Here is a 21,290-nt window from a genome sequence, read left to right as displayed (position 1 = left end):
TGAAAGTGATTCAAGAGAGGTTGAAAATGGTGCAGAGTCGTCAGAAATCCTACACTGATGTTAGGAGAAGAGAGTTAGAGTTTGAAGTCGATGATTGGGTCTACTTGAAAGTTTCACCCATGAAAGGTGTTATGAGATTTGGTAAGAAGGGGAAGCTTAGACCCCGGTATATTGACCCTTACAGAATATCGAAAAGGGTAGGTAATGTAGCTTATGAGTTGGAGCTACCCCAAGAGTTGGCAACGGTTCATCCGGTATTTCATGGCTCCATGTTGAAAAAGTGCATGGGAGATCCTTCACTTATCATACCAACTGAAGATATTGGTATCAAGGATAGTTTATCTTATGAGGAGATTCCTATTTAGATTCTAGATCATCAAGTTCTCTAGTTGAGGACTAAGGAAGTAGCATCAGTCAGAGTTCTTTGGAGGAACCAGTTTGTTGGGGAAGCTACTTGGGAAGGTGAGAAGGATATAAAGAAGAGATATGCACACCTCTTTGAAACCAGAGAAATTCCAGATGAAGGTAGTAATTCTCTTCTTAGTACTCTAAAATTTATAAGTTAGCATGTTGTAATTCCATTGCTTGTTGGGTGTTTGAGCTGAATGTTACATGTCACACCCTTATCCTATTAATAGTAATCCCATTTCTCAAGATTCATTTTCCTCTCTATAACTAGTTTAATTTTATTTCTTTAATTGTTATACACAATGGTTTGTTATCATATTCATGCAATTCATGTGATTATTTTACTTTATCTGTTTCTATTTACATGTCGTCCTCACTAAAAATAGATGTTCTTTAATACTCCCTCCGCCCACTTTTAATTGTCATGATTTCCTTTTTAAAGTCAAACTATAAGAACTTTGACTAACATTTTACGATGTATTTTTTCATCATATTGATATGCAAAAAAATGTAATTTATATTACTTTTCGTATAATTTTTGAATATCTAAATTTGTTGTTTAATATATCAAATTAATGTAATCTAATTTAACTTTGAAAATTAGTCAAACTGACTTTCGAAAAGCGCTACATGACAATTAAAAGTGGTTAGAGGGAGTACTTGTCATTTTACAAAATCAATGCATAAATGACTATAGTAACGACTTGATTCCGTCATTAGAAAAAAATCTAATGGGGAAAGAATTGGTCCGAAAAAACTTTTTGTAGTAACTTGGGATTTTCTAACATAGTCCAGATTTTGACGAAATCTAAGTCAATAAGGTCTAGGGAAATCATGTAACAATTGGGAGATCTAATTATGAATTTGATCATATGAGTAGATAGCTAAGACATTAAGGAAACCATACGACTTTACGGAATTGAATTCGGGTGAGTAGAACTCCCGAAAATAATCTTAGCGTGAATAGGTATGTTCTGAGTGTCATGGGATAAAGGTGTGTTGTGATATGGGGGTTTGGAATTCAAATTTTAGCTTTCTGTCTCAGTGCATGCTGTTGTAGCGGGATGGGTCTCGCCGTAGCGGGGCAGACGCGACTTAAGTCGTAAATAAAACCCCAAAAACATCTTTATTTTGCACTTTTTGATTTTTAGAGCTAAGGAACAACCCCAGGGGTTTTCTTGACAGTTTTTCACCATTCTTGAGGCTAAATGTAAGGTTTTCACTCCCGTAATCCATTTTTCGATCCGTAGAACTTAGTTTCTTGGGTGATTATTGTTGGGGAAGGGTTTCAGAACTGTTTGGATGGTGGGAAAAATCCCTAATCTGGGTATGGGGATGAAAGGTTTGACCTTGGGTTGGTATTACTGATTATGATCTGGGTAATTGGGTCTTGATTGTTAATCCTTGCATATAAATTATTGTTTGTAGACCTAGAACAAGCGGAAAGAATCCGGAAAGGGAAGATTCAAGTGCCTTAGGGGATTCAAACTTGGATTCGAGGTAGGTGATGGTTTTGATTTCATGTTGGTGTGATATATGTTTGTAATTGCTCATTATAATGCATGTATGTATGCGAATGTTGCATTATTGATCACCCTAATCGTAAATGAGGATAATTGAATAATTGTATACCATGAATCACCTCTTGTTGTATGATTGAGAGAATATACATTGTGATTGTGATTGTGGTTTATCGAATGTATCGGGTGTTACGTTCCGACACACTAACTTGGATCCATTGCCACGCTCAGTCATAAACATGGATCGGTTGCCACGTTTCGGTATAAAAATGGAATTGGTTGCCATGTTCCGGCATAAACATTGGATCGGGTACCACGTTTCGGTATGCTAACAGTTTGGGTGTGGGTTCCATGAGAGGACCATTGAATTGGGTTCCGTGAGAGGACCATTGAATAATGTTGTGTATCTACTTGTGATGATTACGTTCATATCTAATGATGATTGATATTGGAAGACTGTATGTTTCTCTAAATTGATAACCAATGTGTATTATTGAGAACGTGGGATGCTACATTGATCCTGAAGAGATGACTAATATTGTATATGTACGGTATATGCCTATTTTTATAATGTTGTGGTTACTTATATATGTTTCACTTATTGGGATAGCCGTGTGATCCTACCAGTACATTGTGGTTATGTACTGATACTGCACTTGCTTGTTCTTTGTTGAGTACATGGTATGTTCAGGCGGCTATTGATAGACCTCAACTAAGTGATCATTGATCGTGACTGGATTCAAGGGTGTGCCAATTCTTTCAGGCTGTCATAGATCTCTCTTGTTTAAGTCTATTCTTTTTGGACTCACACTATTTGTTTAAGGTGTTTGTTTAGTTTCGGGGTTGTACCCTTTGTTCTTAGACTTGTCATTAGTAGAATTTTGGTTCAACGACTTTTAGTTTCTAGGAATTGTTCTTCCGCATTAGTTTGATCAGTTATTTGTTAAAACCTTGGAGTTTATGGGGACTTCATTTTTATTGTCATTTAAACCTGCTTCCGTATCTATAAATGTCTTAGTTTTCATAAAATTTGTTAGTTTGGGTTGTAGTAATGGTTCTCCCACAGAGGGTTAACGTGGGTGCCAATCATGACGGTCTGGGTTGTGACAACAATATTCTTCCTAGTTGGGGAACCTTCACATATACTCACACCATTTTTAATGCCCATTCACCTTTTACAAGCCTTTTTTTTAAGAATCGCTCAAATTTCCCAATTTTTCGTGTGTTAGCCCATGGATCTGGCGCTCAGAGCATTCAAATTTTCTTTTCTCAAGACCACTTTATCAAGATCTCCGTAATTAGTGGGGCACGTATACTCACACCATTTTTAACGCCCATTTCCGCATTGTCAAGCCTTATTCCCCAATTTTTCGTGTGTATTAGCCCATAGATCGGGTGCCCGGAAGACCCAAGAAATAATTATCAAAAAACTTTATGAGGTCCTCCGTAATTAGTTGGGGAGCCTTCATGTATAGTGACACCATTTTTGTTTAACACCCATTTCCGCATTTACAACCCTTTTTTTTAAGAATAGCCCAAATTCCCTAATTTTTCGTTTGTAGTAGCCCATAGATCTTGCGTTAGGAGCACCACATTTTTTTATTATCAAAAAACTTAATGAGGACCTCCGTAATTAGTTGGGGAACCTCACGTATACTCTCACCATTTTTTAACGCTCATTTCGCATTTACAAGCCCTTTTTTAAGTGGGATAGTCGCGTGATCCTACTAGTACACTGTAGTTGTGTACTGATACTGCACTTGCTATTTCTTTGTTGAGGACAAGGCATCTTCAAGCGGCTATTGATAGACCTCACTTAGAAGACCAATGATCGCCGATCAAATTCAAGGGTGAGCCAGTTCTTCCGGGCTGCCATGAGTTCTCTTTCGTCTATGTCCACATTTCAGACTTAGACTTTTCTAGTTAGTTATTAGTTCATTAGCTTGGGGTTGTAACCCTTCTTGTTTAGACTTTTGGATCTTGTTAGACTGTTGGTACATTGACTTTCAGGTCCTAGGCGTATTTTCCGCATTTTCTTAGTTGTTAGATCTTTTGGAAGTTATGGGAACTTTAGTTTTTAGCTATTAAACTTGCTTCCGTAACTTAAATACTTTAGTATTTTTGATTAAGTTGGTTAGCTAATTAGTATAAATGGTTTTCCCACCGGAGGGTTAGTGTGGGTGCCAATCACGACGGTCTGGGTCGTGACAGTTTTTAAATATCTAAATTTGTTGTTTAATATATCAAATTAATGTAATCTAATTTAACTTTGAAAATTAGTCAAACTAACTTTCGAAAAGCGCTACATGACAATTAAAAATGGTCAGAGGGAGTACTTGCATTTTACAAAATCAATACATAAATGACAATATTCTTCCTAGTTAGGGAACCTTCACATATACTCACATCATTTTTTTAACGCCCATTACCGCATTTACTAGCCCTTTTTTTAAGAATAGCCAAATTCCCCAATTTTTCGTGTGTTAGCCCATGGATCTGGTGCCCGGAGCATTCAAATTTTCTTTTCTCAAAACCACTTTATCAGGATCTCCGTAATTAGTAGGGAACGTATACTCACACCATTTTTTAACCCTTATTTCCACATTGTCAAGCCTTATTTTAAGAATCGCCCTAATTCCCCAATTTTTCGTGTGTATTAGCCCATAGATTTGTTGCCCGAAACACCAAAGAAAAAATTCTCAAAAAACTTTATGAGGACCTCCGTAATTAGTTGGGGAACCTTCACGTATAGTCACACCATTTTTTTAACACCCATTTCCGCATTTACAAGCCCGTTTTTTAAGAATCGCCCAAATTCCCCAATTTTTTGTGTGTATTAGCCGATAGATCTTGCGCTAGGAGCACCAATTTTTTTTTATCAAGAAACTTAATGAGGACCTCCGTAATTAGTTGGGGAACCTCACGTATACTCACACACTTTTTTAATGCTCATTTTTGCATTTACAAACCCTTTTCTAATAATCGTTCAAATTCTCTGATTTTTCGTGTGTGTTAGCCCATGGATTTGGTGCTCGGAGCACCTAAAAACTTTTCTCAAAAAACTTTATGAGGGCCTCCGTAATGAGTTGGGGAACCTTCATGTATACTCATACCATTTTTTTAACTCCCATTTTCGCATTTACAAGCCCTTTTAATAGAATCTCCCGAATTGCCCAATTTTTTGTGTATATTAGCCAATGGATCTGGCGCCCGGAGCACCCAAAAATTTTTATTTTCAAAAAGTTGCATGAGGACCTACCTAATGAGTTGGGGAATCTTCACGTATACTCACACAATTTTTTAATGGCCATTTCCGCATTTACAAGCCTTTTTTTAAGAATCGCCTAAATTCTCTGATTTTTCATGTGTTAATCCCATGGATCTGGCGCCGATAGCACCCACAATTGTTTTCTCAATTTTTTTTTATTAGGACCTCATAATGAGTTGGGGAACCTTCACATATACTCACACCATTTTTTTAACGCCCATTTCTGTATTTACAAACCCTTTTCTAAGAATCGCCCAAATTCCCCAATTTTTCATGTGTATTAGCCCATTGATCTGGCGCTCGGAGCACCCAATTTTTTTTCTCAAAAAACTTTATGAGGACCTCTATAAGGAGTTGGGGAACCTTAATGAATACTCACACCATTTATTAACGCCTATTGCCGCATTTACAAGCCCTTTTTTTAAGAATAGCTTATATTCCCTGATTTTTCGTGTCTATTAGCTCATGGATCTGTTGCCCGAAGCAACGAAATATTTTTCTCAAAAAAAATTATGAGGACCTCTGTAATGAGTTGGGGAACCTTCACGGATACTCACACCATTTTTTAACATCCATTTCCACATTTACAAACCTTTTTTTAAGAATCGCCTAAATTCTTCGATTTTTCGTGTTTATTAGACCATGGATCTGGCGCCAGTAGAGCCCAAATTTTTTTCTCAAAAATCGTATCCGTAAAAAGTTGGGGAACCTTCACGTATACTGACACCATTTTAATGATATTTTTGCATTTACAAGCCTTTTTTAAGAATCGCCCAAATTTCCCGATTTTTCGTGTTTATTATCCCATGGATCTGGTGTCTGGAGCACCCAAAAGATTTTCTCAAAAATTTATCCGTAATGAGTTGAGGAACCTTCACGTATACACACACCATTTTTAACGCTATTTGCGCATTTACAAGCCTTTTTTTTAAGAATCGCCCAAATTCCCTGATTATTCGTGTGTATTAGCCCTTGGATCTGGCGCCCGGAGCACCCAACAAAATTTCTCAGTTTTTGTGTGTTATCCTATGAATATTTTGCTAATATGACTTTTAGTTGATTATTTTTTGCGAAACCTTTACGGAACACTCTGTAGGGAGTTGTGGATTAGTAGGTACACTCTCATCTTTTTTGTGAGATTTTAAGATATTTAGGAACTAATTTATAAGAATTATGCAATTTTCTCAACGTTGTATGTTCTAAACTTTCATAATATCCTTGATGTATAATAAAAGATCATCTCCTCATCTTGGATTGGAGGACACACTTTGTTGCATATTTCTGTGGGATCACAAGCCTATTAAGCTTTCCAATATCATTGGAATTAGCTTCTTTTGAAAAAGTGGCTTAAATGAGATTTTAACATTACTCTTTTAATAAATTTAAAATCATAAATTCCAACAATAGTATTCATAAGAAAAAACACACATAAAATGTTAGACCTACAAAGCTACATTAAGTGAATTCAACAATTTGTATTTGCGTTAGACCTATGTATATTGAAGGTCTAAATAAATCTAGCTATCATTTATATACACTATATCACCAGAAGGTTATTTTAGATTATCTTTATGTGTTATAGTTGGTAACATGTTGTATTTTCTGAAATGTAAATCACACATTTTTAAAAGGCTTATTTGGAAATATCCTTGTGAGTGACCTAGTAATATACAAAATTCTTTATACTGAATTTGAGACTGAGAGGAAAATAAAATCTAACAAAAATATGCGAAATACTGTCATTTGAGGACGCTCAATTTCTAAGAGTCAAAATTTAGAAGTCTCATACCCCCTCCCCCCCTCTCCAAAAAAAAAATTAAAAAAATGTTCCAATACTAACCTTCATAATAAAGTTTTTTCTTAAATACACAGACAATATTAAGGATGCTAGTAGCAAGATTTAATTTAAATATACAGACAATATTAGATAAAATTCTCACTATAAGATTAATCAAGAAAATGTTTCAATACCAACCTTCACAATAAAGTGAGATTTGTAATCTTAAAAATATAGCAAGTACTTGTATAACAATATCAACAACAATAAACGAATATCTAATAATATAAAAATTATTTATACTATTGACGAACATTAATTAAACTTCATTTCCCCTTTTTGTCTTAGTCCAACCTATTTGCTTTCCAAAAAGCAAAACAGGTGTCAAAGCAGCATCGACATCAACAACATCATGATTGAGTGCTAAATCCATTGGCAAACCTTCAACATTCTTCACCACATCAATCACAAAGGTATTGTGATTCTCATTTGTTCCATTCTTGGATTCACACAAGTTAAAAAAAATTATCTCTGGTTGTTAAGCTTTTAGCTTTCACAAATTTATGCCAACCCTTTGTGAAGATTAATTTTTTACTACTTTGGCAGTAAAAAACCTAAACTTCCATGATTTTCTTGATCTATCAAAGAAGTCCATCTCCTCATTATGCTGGATGTGAGAGAAATACACTATAGCATATCTCCTAGGTATCACAAACATATTATTTCCAACATCAATCTGAGTAAACACTATTTGAAAAAGTTGCTTAAATGAAGATTTAGTGTTACCCTGTAAACAATATTGAAATTTTGACTTTTAATAAGAGGATTTTAAAAAAACAAACATAAAATGTTATACTGTTATGATTATCTAAGTAATGTTTGAATTTCATACTCCATCTGTTAAATATTTTCTAATTTGATTTCTACTTACTTGTTATTTTTCACAAATCAAGAAAGAATAATTTTTTTTCTTATTATACCCTCAATTTATTAATATTGAGTTAATATCTTTGAAAAATGTAATGAGTAAATATATTTGAGACCCTATTCATTAGTGGGGGTAAAATGGTAAACTTAGTATATCAATCATTATTTTCTTAACAGGTGGGCCAAGACAAAAATTAATAAGTAAATCTGAGCAGAGGGAGTATTTTAAGGAGGCTAACATGTTGTCTGTAGATACCATTGTAGGTGACCTAATAGCATACACAATTCCTACACTTATGATGTATACAAGTTAAATTCTTATGAATTTGAACTTTTTGGGGATTGTTATAAAAAAATCTCCAATGTGACATGCAATAACAACAACATGCATATCCAACATAACCTACAAGTGAAGTTTGATACGAGGAGTATGTACACATACCTTAGTGCACTGATTGTTATGTTCGTCCAAAACACCTTTCATGAGTCTTGAATCAGAAATATTATTACTTTCAACTTTTATGTTGAATTCTGAGAAAATTAAAAAAGAAGAAGGAAACTTAAAGAAAATATTAGAGATTGATAAGCACAAGTTCAAATGTTTGAATTTATGTATAAAGTATACAAACCCCAACAATTTGGATGCTAATTTCATCCTATTCCAAAAGTTTTTCAAAATTATAATAATTTCATATTTCTCAGAGTATGTATCCGAATGTTATAAGAGAGAAGTAAAAAATAGATTTTTGTAATTTATTCATATGGTAATTTCTTTTTTTGAGATTATGTTATCTTAATTTGTGTAATTACATAATTTTCCCTAAGTTAATTGTTCAGACACAAAGACCAAAAAGTAATAATAATAATAATATTAAAAAGGAACAACAACAACATAGTTGGTTTCACTCAATCAATATTTATTATCTCATAAATTCACTTTTTCTATTGATTTCAAATTTTTTTTCAACAAAGAAAATGATTTTATGAGTAGTAAAAACTATTAGTTGACTGAGACCATCTGAGAGATCAATTCAACATTTTTTCTTTTCAGATTTTATAAAATTTATGTCTAAACATCCACGAAAATAAAATACTTTTTCATCAGATATTCAAAGGCCCTCGTTCTTGTACAAGTAAAAAAAACAAGAGTTTTCATATAAAGATTTAAACAAAAATAATTGTTTTAAAAATAAGATAAATAGAAACAAAAATGCATGTGAAAAATTATTAAGAGAATGAAAAAAAAACATACCTGGTTATCTCAAGTATTAATAGCAGAAGCTATGCAATTTTTAACAAAAATCACAAAATTGTTATTGCTATGATAGATTCAAAAGACCAACATCTATAAGTTCTTTTATATAATTGTACCATGTAGATTGTAGCTAATTATAAATTATTAATTAATTCATTCACAAGATTATTTCAATTTAATGAAAATTTCAAATTTGTAGATAAATAGTTTTGACTTGACACACCGGAGCAATAAATTATAAAATGACAATTTTACTATATTACCATTTACATATAATAAATATAATATTTTGTAAAGTATTATAAAATGACAATAATTAATAATAAAGACAAAATATAAATCAAATGAGAAATTATCTCTTTATTTATTAAACTAGTCAAGTTGTGTTTGGACATTCATTTAATTGGAAAAAATTGTGCCTGAAAGTGAATTTCTCCTAAAAACTATATTAGACCATTTTTTGGAACTTGAATTTTTTTTGAAGACAAAATTTTAAAATCTTATCCAAACTATATGGTCAAAAGAATATCTAATGATATATTTTCAAAATTTTGATTCAAAATATATGGTCAAATAGATATTTAATGATATGGTTTTAAAATTAGTTCTGGCCAAGCACTAGCTAAATATTAGAAAAATAAATTATACAAGCAAAACTCTTAATCGACTTTAAAATTGTAGATATAATTGGTTTCCTCCATAATTCAAAGGCATAGTTAATTTGAGAATTTTAGATATTATAAAAAATATTTTAATTACAATATTTTTTAATTTATTTATTTTTTAAAATAAAAACATAAGAAAATCGATCAACATATTTTGTGTTGAAAACCACATTCTTGTTAATCTTAGGAGGGAATACATGTCTCTAAATTGGGGAAATCTTTCAAGGTTTATGACCTAATTAGGTTTTAATCAATCATTAATCAAATATTTACAATTGGGGGGTTTACGATTTAGATAAAAATTGATTCAATTTGAAAACTTGAATCAAACTGACATGTATTTGGTTTTTACATTTTCAAATATCAATAATATTTGATTGTTTTTTTTGTTAACATTTTTTTGAAGAAATAATCTAATCGAACTGACAAATTATATACATATTTTTTTATAATTATATATACATAATATATTATTTTATCAATAAATTTTAAGCGAAAAATGTAGCACTCTAATGAAAAAGACTAATGTATGATGCGTCGCTTCTTCTATTTGTGATACTAAATTCATATTCACGTCGAAACACTCGATACCTATATAAGATCACGACTAAATTCATATTCACGTCGGAACACTCCCGAACAAAGGTGACTCTATACCCAAGAGGAATCGAACCTGAGACCTCTTAATTAAGAATGAAGGACTACTTACCACTGCACCACAAACCCTTATTAATCAAAAACTTTGTATCACGTTAACATGAATTTATAACACATAGACATGGACTTTTATTGGAAGGACAATTATTTCATTTACCTTACAAATTTATTGTTTACCTTTTTTTTACCCTTATTGATAAGTGATAGATGGGCTAGACGAACACTGCTATCAGATATTGTACGAATAGTTGTGAGAATGGTACATTATATTGGGCCCATTTGTTATTACGTGTTCTTTTTTAAGCCGACCACGCATATTGATTTATGTTCATCTTCACTATCCCAACTTTTGAGAAAGAGTTGCTCAGTAATTGTTCATCTTCTAGGAAGGCCTTGCATGCTCGGTGGGACTTTAGTCATCTCTGTACCCACTGCCTCCTCCATTCCCTTTTTTTCTTCTTTTATTTTCTTTCATGTTCTTTGTTTCTTAACTAGCTTTATACTACCTTCTTCTTTCAATCGTTGATGGTTAGATTTTTTTCACTACCCAGAAATTTTTAGTGATATCTAATGGGCATCTGCATCTCTGTTTTGTTTTATTTTAGGTCTAACTTGAGATTTCCCAACCTAGTCCAGATTTGGACGAAATCAGAGTCATTAAGGTGTAGGGAAATCTGCTAAAAATTGGGTGACTTATTTATGATTTTGATTACATGAGTAGTTAGATAAGTCATTAAGGAATCCGTACAACTTTACGGAATTGAATTCAAGAGAGTATAACCCCCGGAATCGATCTTAGCGTGAACGGTATTTTTTGAGCGTCGTAGGTTAAAGGTGTGCTGTGAAATGGGGATCTTGAAATTATTAAAATAGCTCACTGTTTCGTGCAAGCCGCTTTGGCAGTGGTTTCGGTCGCTTTGACAGTGCCGATGTAGCGGGGTGATGGCCGGTGTGGCGGGCCCGATGCGACTTAAGGTCATAAATAAACCCCAAAACATCTTTATTCTGCACTTTTCAGTTTTTAGAGCTAAGGAACGAACTCCAGGTGATTCTTGACAGTTTTCCACCATTCTTAAGGCTAAATGTAAGATTTTAACTCCCCGAATATGTTTTTCGATATGTAGAATGTAATCTAATGAGTAATTATCGATGGGGGAGGTTTTAGATCTAGAATCTATGTTGGAAACAACCCTATTTTGGGTACTTGGGATCATGAGTTTTGATCTAGGTTTCATAAAATTGTTAGTAATCCGGGTAATTAGTGGTTATTTATTGATTCCCGTGTTATTATGATTGTTTGTAGACCAAGAACAAGTGGAATGAATCTGGAAAGGAAAGGATCAAGTTTCTTAGGGTTTCAAACTTGTTTCGAGGTAGGTGATGGTTGTGATTCTATGATTGTGTGATGTATGTTTGTCTTGCTTCATTATGATACATGTATGTATGCGGATGTTTCAATATTGATCACACTTGTTGTAAACAAGGATATGTAATTGATGAATGTCATGAATAGTGACTTGATTGTATGATTATGAGAATGTACTTGTGATTGTGATTGTGATTGTGATTGTGATTGTGGCTTGTTGAATGGATCGGGTGTTGCGTTTCGACACACTAACTTGGATTGGTTGCCACGTTCCGGCATAATTATGGGATCGGTTGCCACGTTACGGCATAAACATTGGATCGGGTACCACATTCTGGTATGCTAACTGTTTGGGTTTGGGTTCCATGAGAGAAGCAATGACTTGTCATAATTGTGTATCCTGAGAAATGTGAAGTTATTCGTTGTTCATAAATGTTGATAATATTGTATATATGTTCATTTATGCATGTGATTATATTTTTGTATTGATTTATGTATGTTACACTGAGTGGGATAACCGCGTGATCCTACCAGTACACTGTGGTTGTGTACTGATATTGCACTTGCTCTTTCTTTGTTTAGTACAGGGGATCTTCAGGTGGCTATTGACAAACCTCTCTTAGAAGATCAGTGATCGTTAGAATTGAAGGGTGAGACGTTTCTTCCGGGCTGCCATGAGTTCTCTTTCGTCTATGTCTTCATTTCGGACTTAGATTTTTCTAGTTAGTTGATTAGTTCGTTTGTTGGGGTTCTGACCCTTCTTGTTTAGACTTGGTTCATTGTTAGATGTTTTGGTACATTGACTTTCAGGTTCTAGGTGTATTTTTCCGCATTGTTAGTTTTTAGATTTTTTGGAACTTTAGTTTTAGCTTTTATTCCTGTTCTCGTATCCTTAAATGCTTTAGTTTTTGGTTTGGGTTTTAGTAGTGGTTCTCCCACCAGAGGGTTAGTGTGGTACCAATCACGACGGTCTGGGTCGTGACAAAGTTGGTATTAGATCCTAGGTTCGTTGATCTCGATGTACCAAAACAAGTCTAGTAGAATTTTACGGAACGGTACGGGGACGCCTTTAATTTTCGTCGAGAGGCTATAGGACTTTAGGAAATCTCTCTGTTTTCTCTTGTCTCCTTTCGTGCTATGACTTGATTCCAATTGGTATCGAGCGATTCAATTGGTATCTAACCTCATTCACTCTTTTTTCTGCAGATGGTTAATACTAGATTCAACAGCGTCAGGCCCGTAGCTCCTGTCAATGCTCCAGCTGAGGAATCTGCAGCGAGAGATCGCGGTCGAGGCAGGGGTAGAGGCCGTGGAAGAGTGGCGCCTGCTAGAGATGGGGTACCGGTCGAAAATGTTCCCTAAAATGAGGCCCCTCCAGTGTATCATGAAGAGATGGAGGAGAATGTTGGTGTTGAGAATGTTGTGGATGTTGGACAAGAGGAAGAGGTGCAGGCTGAGACTACCGGTGTTCCTCCCATAGACCCAGTGCTAGCTTGACCGATCATGTCATTCTTGAAAGGGTTGGTTGGTCCTAGAGTACTTCCTTCTGTTCAAGCAACTCAAGCTCCCGCTAATCCCCTGTTGTTAGCACTGCTCCCAAGATGGGTGGAACGGGAGGTAATGATATTTTCTTCCGTCCTTTGTTGGGTTCTGTTACGACTGGTAATGAACATGAAATGTTGAATAATTTTTGAAGCTAAAGCCTCTTGTGTTTCTTGGTTCTGAGAATGAAAATGCGTATGAGTTTATCTTAGACTGCTATGAGAGGCTTCATAAGTTGAGAATTGTCCATTAGCATAGGGTTGAGTTCGTGACTTTTCAGCTTCAAGGTGAGGCTAAGCAGTGGTGGAGAGCTTATATGGAATGCAGATCTTCAACTTTACCTCCACTTACTTGGACCCAATTTCATGCTCTATTTTTGGAGAAATATGTGCCTAGGACTTTGAGGGATCGTAAGAAGGATGAGTTCATAGCCTTGGAGCAATGTGGTATGTCTGTGGCTGCTTATGAGGCCAAGCTCCATGCTTTGTCTAGATATGCTACTCAATTTGTGACTACTGAGGAAGAGAGGATCCAATTATTTATTAGGGGACTAAATTCTGAGTTGCAGGTATTATCTGTTCATATGACCTCTACAGGGAAGAGCTTTATCGAGGTAACATACTATGTTAAGAAAGTGGAGGGGGTGAGGCGAGACGGTCAAGCTAAGTCATTGGCAAAAAGAGCCAAGAATTCAGGCAACTTTCACGGTTCTTATTCGAGGGGTTCAAGGAGGCCAACGCTTGCAGCCAAGCCCGCCTCTAAAGGTAATTACTTGGGAACTCCACCTCATAATTTGATTCAGGATAGCCAGGGAGTCGCACCTTCAGCGGGTAGCAGGCCCTCTTTCGATCGTACTTGCTACAATTGTGGAGAACCTGGGCATATGAGGAGAGATTATCCCCACCCACATGTGTAGGACTCCGCACAACAACAGTCTAGAGTAGTGGTACCCGCAGGGAATGGTAATAATGGTCGAGGGCGTCCACAGGGTGGGCGAGGAGGTAATCAACGAGGTCATAGAGCTAGAGAAAATGGTAATGCAGGCAGGGGTAACATACAACTAGGCAGTGAAGTGGCTCGTCAAGATGATAGGGTTCACTGTTATGCTTTTTCGGGCAAGAAAGAGACAGAGGTGTCTGATGTAGTTATCACATGTACTATTCTTGTCTGTGATCGGATGGCTAATGTGTTATTTGATCCGGGTTCTACTTATTCATATGTATCCGTGCGATTTGCCTTAGAATTTGCTATGATATGTGGTATACTTAATGCCCTCATCCATGTTTCTACCCTAGTTGGAAAGTCTGTCATAGTCACCCATGTCTATCGTGCTTGTCCTCTTTTGTTTAAGGGTTGTCAGACTTGGGCTGATTTGGTGATTTTGGATATGACTGACTTTGATATAATCTTAGGCATGACTTGGCTGTCCCCTTATTATGCTATGCTTAATTGTAATAATAAGTCTCTAACTCTAGAAATTCCGGGAAGGGAAAAATTAGAGTGGGAAGGGGTGTACAAGCCTAAGCAAGCTAATATCATATCCTCCATCCGGGCTATAAACTGGTAGGGCAAGGTTGTTTGGCTTATTTGGCTCATCCTAAGGATGTTGAGGTTGAGACTCTATTTATTGAGTGTATTCCTTTGGTGTCAAAATTTAGATGAGTGTTTTCTAATGACTTGCATGGTAAGCCTCCGGATAGAGATATAGATGTTTGCATTGATTTGGAGCCTGGTACGCGCCCTATTTCTATTCCTCCATATCGTATGGCTCCGACAGAATTAAGAGAGCTTAAGGCTCAAATCCAAGAGCTTCTTAATAAGGGATTTATTCATCCTAGTACTTCCCCATGAGGTGCTCCAGTTTTGTTTGTTAAGAAAAATGATGATAGTATGAGAATGTATATAGATTACCGGCAATTGAATAGGGTCACTATTCAAAACAAAGTATCCTTTGCCTCGAATAGACGATCTTTTTGACCAATTGCAAGGTGCATCAGCTTTCTCTAAGATTGATCTAAGGTCTGGCTACCATAAATTGAAAATTAGGCCTGAGGATGTGCCCAAGATGACGTTTAGAACCCGCTATGGGCACTATGAGTTTTTAGTTATGTCTTTTGGTTTGACTAATGCGCCTGCAACTGACATAAGTTTAATAAATGAGGTGTTCAAGCCATTTCTTGATTCTTTCGTCATAGTCTTTATTGATGATATTTTGGTCTATTCGAAAAGTGGGGAAGAGCAAGCCGACCATCTTCGTATTGTTTTGGGTGTTCTTGGGAAACAAATGTTGTATGCTAAGTTCTCTAAGTGTGAATTTTGGTTGACTTCGGTTGCATTTTTAGGGCATGTAGTTTCAAAAGAAGGGGTAATGGTAGATCCTCAAAAGTTTGAGGCGATTAAGAATTTGGTTCGGCCTAGCTCTGTGACGGAAGTTAGGAGTTTTATGGGGCTCGCTAGCTATTATCGTTAATTTGTGAAGAACTTTGCTTCTATTGCCACTCACTTGACTAATTTGACCAAAAAGGAGATGCCATTTGAATAGACTGCAGAATGTGATGAGAGGTTCCAAAAGCTCAAGACTCTTTTGACCACCGTGCCTATTCTAGCATTATCGGTTGAAGGTTAATATTTTATTATTTATTGTGATGATTCACATTATGGTTTGGGTGCTGTGTTGATGTAGGATAAGAATGTTATAGCTTATGCCTGGCTTCAATTGAAGGTGCATGAGAGGAATTACACAACACATGATTTGAAGTTGGCAGTGGTAGTGTTTGCTCTTAAGATCTGGAGGCATTACCTCTATAGTGTCAAATGTGAGGTATTTACTGTTCATCGTAGTTTGCAACATGTGTTTACTCAAAAGGATCTGAATTTGAGACAACGAAGGTGGATGAAATTACTCAAGGATTATGATATCACCATTTAATGCCATCCGGGCAAGGCTAATGTGGTGGCTGACGCTTTGAGTAAAAAAATGGTGAGTATGGGTAGTTTAGCTTGCTTAACTGTAACCAAGCGACCTTTGGCTAAGAAAATTCAGACCTTAGATTCTAAATTCATGCAATTGGGCATCTCAGAAAGAGGTGGGGTGTTAGCTAGCATTGAAGTTAGGGCCACATTCATTGAAGATATCAAGGCAAAACAATTTGAGGATGAGAATTTGGAGGAACTTAGAAAGAAGACTACGATTGGTAAGGAACAAGAGACCACTCTTGATGTGGAAGGTCTGCTCAGTTTTAAGGGAATAATTTGTGTTCCTCAAGTTGATGACTTGATTCAAAAATTGTTGACAGAATCCCATGGCTCGCGATATTCTATTCATCCGGGTGTGACCAAGATGTACCGAGATTTGGAGCGAATTTATTGGTTGCCGGGCATGAAGAAGGATATAACGGAGTTTGTGGCTAAGTGTCAAAATTGCCAACAAGTGAAATATGAACACCAAAGGCCTGCAGGTTTGCTTCAAAGAATACCAATTCCGAGATGGAAGTGGGAAATGATAGCCATGGATTTTGTGGTTGGTCTTCCCAAGACTTTGGGGAAGTTTGATTCTTTTTGGGTAGTGGTTGATAGATTGACTAACTCAACCCATTTTATTCCGGTAAGAATAGATTATAATGCTGAACAATTGGCTAAAATTTATGTGGAAGAGATAGTGAGGTTGCATGGGGTGCCTCTCTCTTTCATATCAGACCGTGGTACCCAATTCACATCGAAGTTTTGGAGGAAATTACATGATGAATTGGCCACACAACTCACTTTTAGTACAACCTTCCATCCACAGACAAATGGGCAGTCAGAGAGGATTGTTTAAGTGTTATAAGACATGTTGATGGCACGTGTGATTGATTTTGGAGGGCATTGGGATAAGTTCTTACCTTTGTGTGAATTCTCCTTTAATAATAGTTAACTCTGCAACATAGATATGGCACCATTTGAGGCACTCTATGGGAGGGGATGTAGATCACCCATAGGATAATTTGAGGCTAGAGATGTCAAACCATTGGGGGTTGATTTAATGAATGATGCTCAATATAAGGTGATGAGTATTCAAGCTAAGCTTCTAGCAGCACAGAGTAGACATAAGAAGTATGCAAATCATAAGGTAAGAGACATGGCATTTTAAACCGGTGAGAATGTTCTTCTTAAGGTATCACCCATGAAAGGGGTGGTAAGGTTTGGAAAGAATGGTAAGCTAAGTCCGTGATATATTGGTCCCTTTTAGGTTCTTTAATGTGTAGGACCGGTAGCGTATAGATTGGCTTTACTACCTAACCTATCGAGAGTTCATCCGGTATTTCATGTGTCCATGTTGAAGAGATATCACGGTGACAGAGATTATATCATTAAGTAGGACTCAATTGTGTTAGACAAAGACCTCCAATATGAGGAGGAACCGAATGCAATTCTCGATCGTGATGTGCGTAAGTTGAGGACCAAGGAGATTAAGTCCGTGAAAGTTAAATGGAAGCATCGTCCGATTGAGGAAGCTACTTGGGCAACCAAGAGGGGAATGCGAGACAAGTATCCCCAATTGTTCGTCGATTCAAGTACTACTTCATTCCTTTTTTAGTCTATTTTTCCTAAGTTTGTCACTCGGGACGGGTGATGGGTAAATTGCTATCTATTGTAATGACCGGGTTCCGTCGTTATAGAAAAGCCAGGAAAAATTTTGGGGTCGAAATTTTTTTTCATAGTAACTTGAGATTTCCCAACCTAGTATAGATTTGGACGAAATCGGAGTCATTAATGTGTAGGGAAATATGGTAACAATCAGGTGACTTATTTATGATTTTGATTACATGAGTAGTTAGATAAGTCGTTAAGGAATCCGTACGACTTTACATAATTGAATTTGGGTGAGTAGAACCTCCAGAATTGATCTTAGCGTGAATGGTATTTTCTGAGAGTCGTTGGTTAAAGGTGTGTTGTTAAATGGGGGTCTTGGAAAATATTAAAATAGCTCACTGTTTCGTGCAAGCCGTTTTGGCAGTGATTTTGGTCACTCTGGCGGTGCCGCTGTAGCGGGCCCAACGCGACATAAGGTCGTAAATAAACACCAAAATGTCTTTATTTTGTACTTTTTGGTTTTTAGAGCTAAGGAACGAACCCCAAGTGATACTTGATAGTTTTCCACAATTCTTAAGGCTAAAGATAAGATTTTAACTGCCCGAATCCATTTTTCGATCCGTAGAACATAATCTAATAAGTAATTATCGATGGGAGAGGGTTTTGATCTAGAATCTATGGTGGGAACATCCCTATTTTGGGTACTTGGGATCATGGGTTTGATCTAGGGTTCATAGAATTGTTAGTAATCTGGGTAATTAGTGATTGTTTATTGATTCCCGTGTTATTATGATTGTTTGTAGACCAAGAACAAGAGGAACGAATCCGGAAAGGGAAGGATCAAGTTTCTTAGGCTTTCAAACTTGTTTCGAGGTAGCTGATGGTTGTGATTCTATGATTGTGTGATGTATGTTTGTCTTGCTTCATTATGATACATGTATGTATGCGGATGTTGCATTATTGATTACACTTGTTGTAAATGTGGATATGTAATTGATGAATGTCATGAATCATTACTTGATTGTATGATTATGAGAATGTACTTGTGATTGTGATTGTGGCTTGTTAAATGGATCGGGTGTTGCGTTCCGATACACTAACTTGGATCGATTTCCACATTCTGGCATAATTAGGAGATCGGTTGCCACGTTCCAACATAAACATTGGATTGGGTAGCACATTTCGGTATGCTAACTGTTTGGGTTTGGGTTCCATGATAGGACCAATAACATGTCATAATTGCGTATCTTGAGAAATGTGAAGTTGTTCGTTGTTCGTAAATGTTGATAATATTGTATATGTTCGATATATGCATGTGATTATATTATTGTTTTGATTTATATATGTTATACTTAGTGGGATAGCCGAGTGATCTTACCAGTACACTGTGGTTGTGTACTGGTACTGCGCTTGCTCTTTCTTTGTTGAGTACAGGGCATCTTCAGGCGGCTATTGACAGACCTCGCTTAGAAGATCAGTGATCGTTCAAATTCAAGTGTGAGTCATTTCTTCCGGGCTGCCATGAGTTATCTCTCGTCTATGTCCATATTTTGGATTTAGACTTTTCTAGTTAGTTGATTAGTTCATTTGTTGGGGTTGTGACCCTTTTTGTTTAGACTTGGTTCATTGTTAGATGTTTTGGTACATTGAATTTCATGTTCTAGGTGTATTTTTCTGCATTGTTAGTTGTTAGATCTTTTGGAACTTTATGGGAACTTCTGTTTTAGCTTTTATTCCTGTTCTCGTGTCCTTAAATGTTTTAGTTTTTGGTTTAGTTGTTTGGTTTGGGTTGTAGTAGTGGTTCTCCCACAAGAGGGTTAGTGTGGGTGCCAAGTCTTAACATAAGCATGGGACGAACACTGCCTCATTTAATAGTACAAAAGCTTACGTGATTAGTTTTGTCGCTATTATCTCATTATTGCATAATCAAATCGTTCTGGCTTCTTTTCAATTCTTTCCACACTTCCTAATTTGGCAATACAATGGCATTTTTAGGTTAAATCTATGAGTATCATTGAAAGGAGATGGAGGCAAAGTAACAGATTATAGTGGCTCTTATACAATTTGTTAATGTTGCAGATTCATGAACTGTTGATAACTACTTCAGGTGCATGTGTTGATTTATTTTTTGTTGTTGAAATTCTTTTTTGAAAAGGGTTGACCTTTTTTATGGGTCTTCAACTTCTTCAAATGCTTACAACAAATGCTTTATAACCTTGGTTGTGCAAAGTGAATCTTTTACTCAGATGTCATAGACAAATTAGTTACTATTTTTCCCGCTCCTTTGATTTGTTTCATCAGGGAGGATAGTTTCCTTCAAATTTGATGTTTATGCCTTTTTGCTTATATTCACTGTAAATATAATTTGTTGTTGCTCTTTTAAATAAAGTGAACAAGCAGGAAGAATTTCTGGTGCTACCTCTATCTGAGGCAATTTCCCCACATATATGACACTTGCCAATTTTAGCGAATTGGAAATAGTGACATTGCAAGTTTGTGACAATTCCAACAAGTTAAAATAGATTTCATAATTAGAAAACACTTCGTTTGCTATGCCCTTATGATGTTTGATGAAATGTCTTACTCATCTTATTTGACATTAACTTATGGTCCTATATGTCATATCTTGAGACTTTTAGTACTTGAGACAATATTTTGTTATGTTGTTGTGCTTATTAATAAGAATGTCTTTATATAGGGTACAAAATCATTTTGACCCGATTGAAGTGCAATTATAAGGTGAGAACTATGCATCAGAACTTGGTAAGCATTTCACACATTATATCGTTGATGACACGTTATGGCATACAAAATGTTAGTCGGTGGAGATACCTAAATATGGTTCTGCTCATGTTTGAAGCAGTATTCGGGTTGGAGAAAACTAGGCAAAAAGCTTGACATTCTCTACTAATGAAATAGATAATGTACATTAACTTGTAGGAATTTCATAGTGAAATATGTAGTCTTTCAACTACTTATTTAGGCTTCTCTAGGAACAAAACACATGGCTACCTGGATATGAAACGATGTGATGGCTAGACGTGAAAAAGAGAGAGTTGGTGTATGACTCAAGTTTGATGACACAATCAATGTATGTTGTAAAACACTTTTAAGCTTATGCATTTATATTTACTTCTTACAAATATATATTAAGTAAATTGATCTTTTTCTATCTTCTTTTTCTAGGGCACATGAAAATAAACCTTCCAGAAGTGATTCTCTCTGTAAGCTATTATCATGTTTCTTCATTTGTAAGAGTAAATTTTATCATTTCACTGGTATATAATATAATAAATTATGTACCAATATTATTTTGGACATCCATATTCGTAG

The sequence above is a fragment of the Solanum verrucosum genome, unplaced genomic scaffold (assembly GCF_900185275.1).
Source record: "Solanum verrucosum unplaced genomic scaffold, falcon-dt-bn FXZP01000139.1, whole genome shotgun sequence".
Lineage (NCBI taxonomy): Eukaryota > Viridiplantae > Streptophyta > Magnoliopsida > Solanales > Solanaceae > Solanum > Solanum verrucosum.
This window is presented reverse-complemented; position numbering follows the sequence as displayed.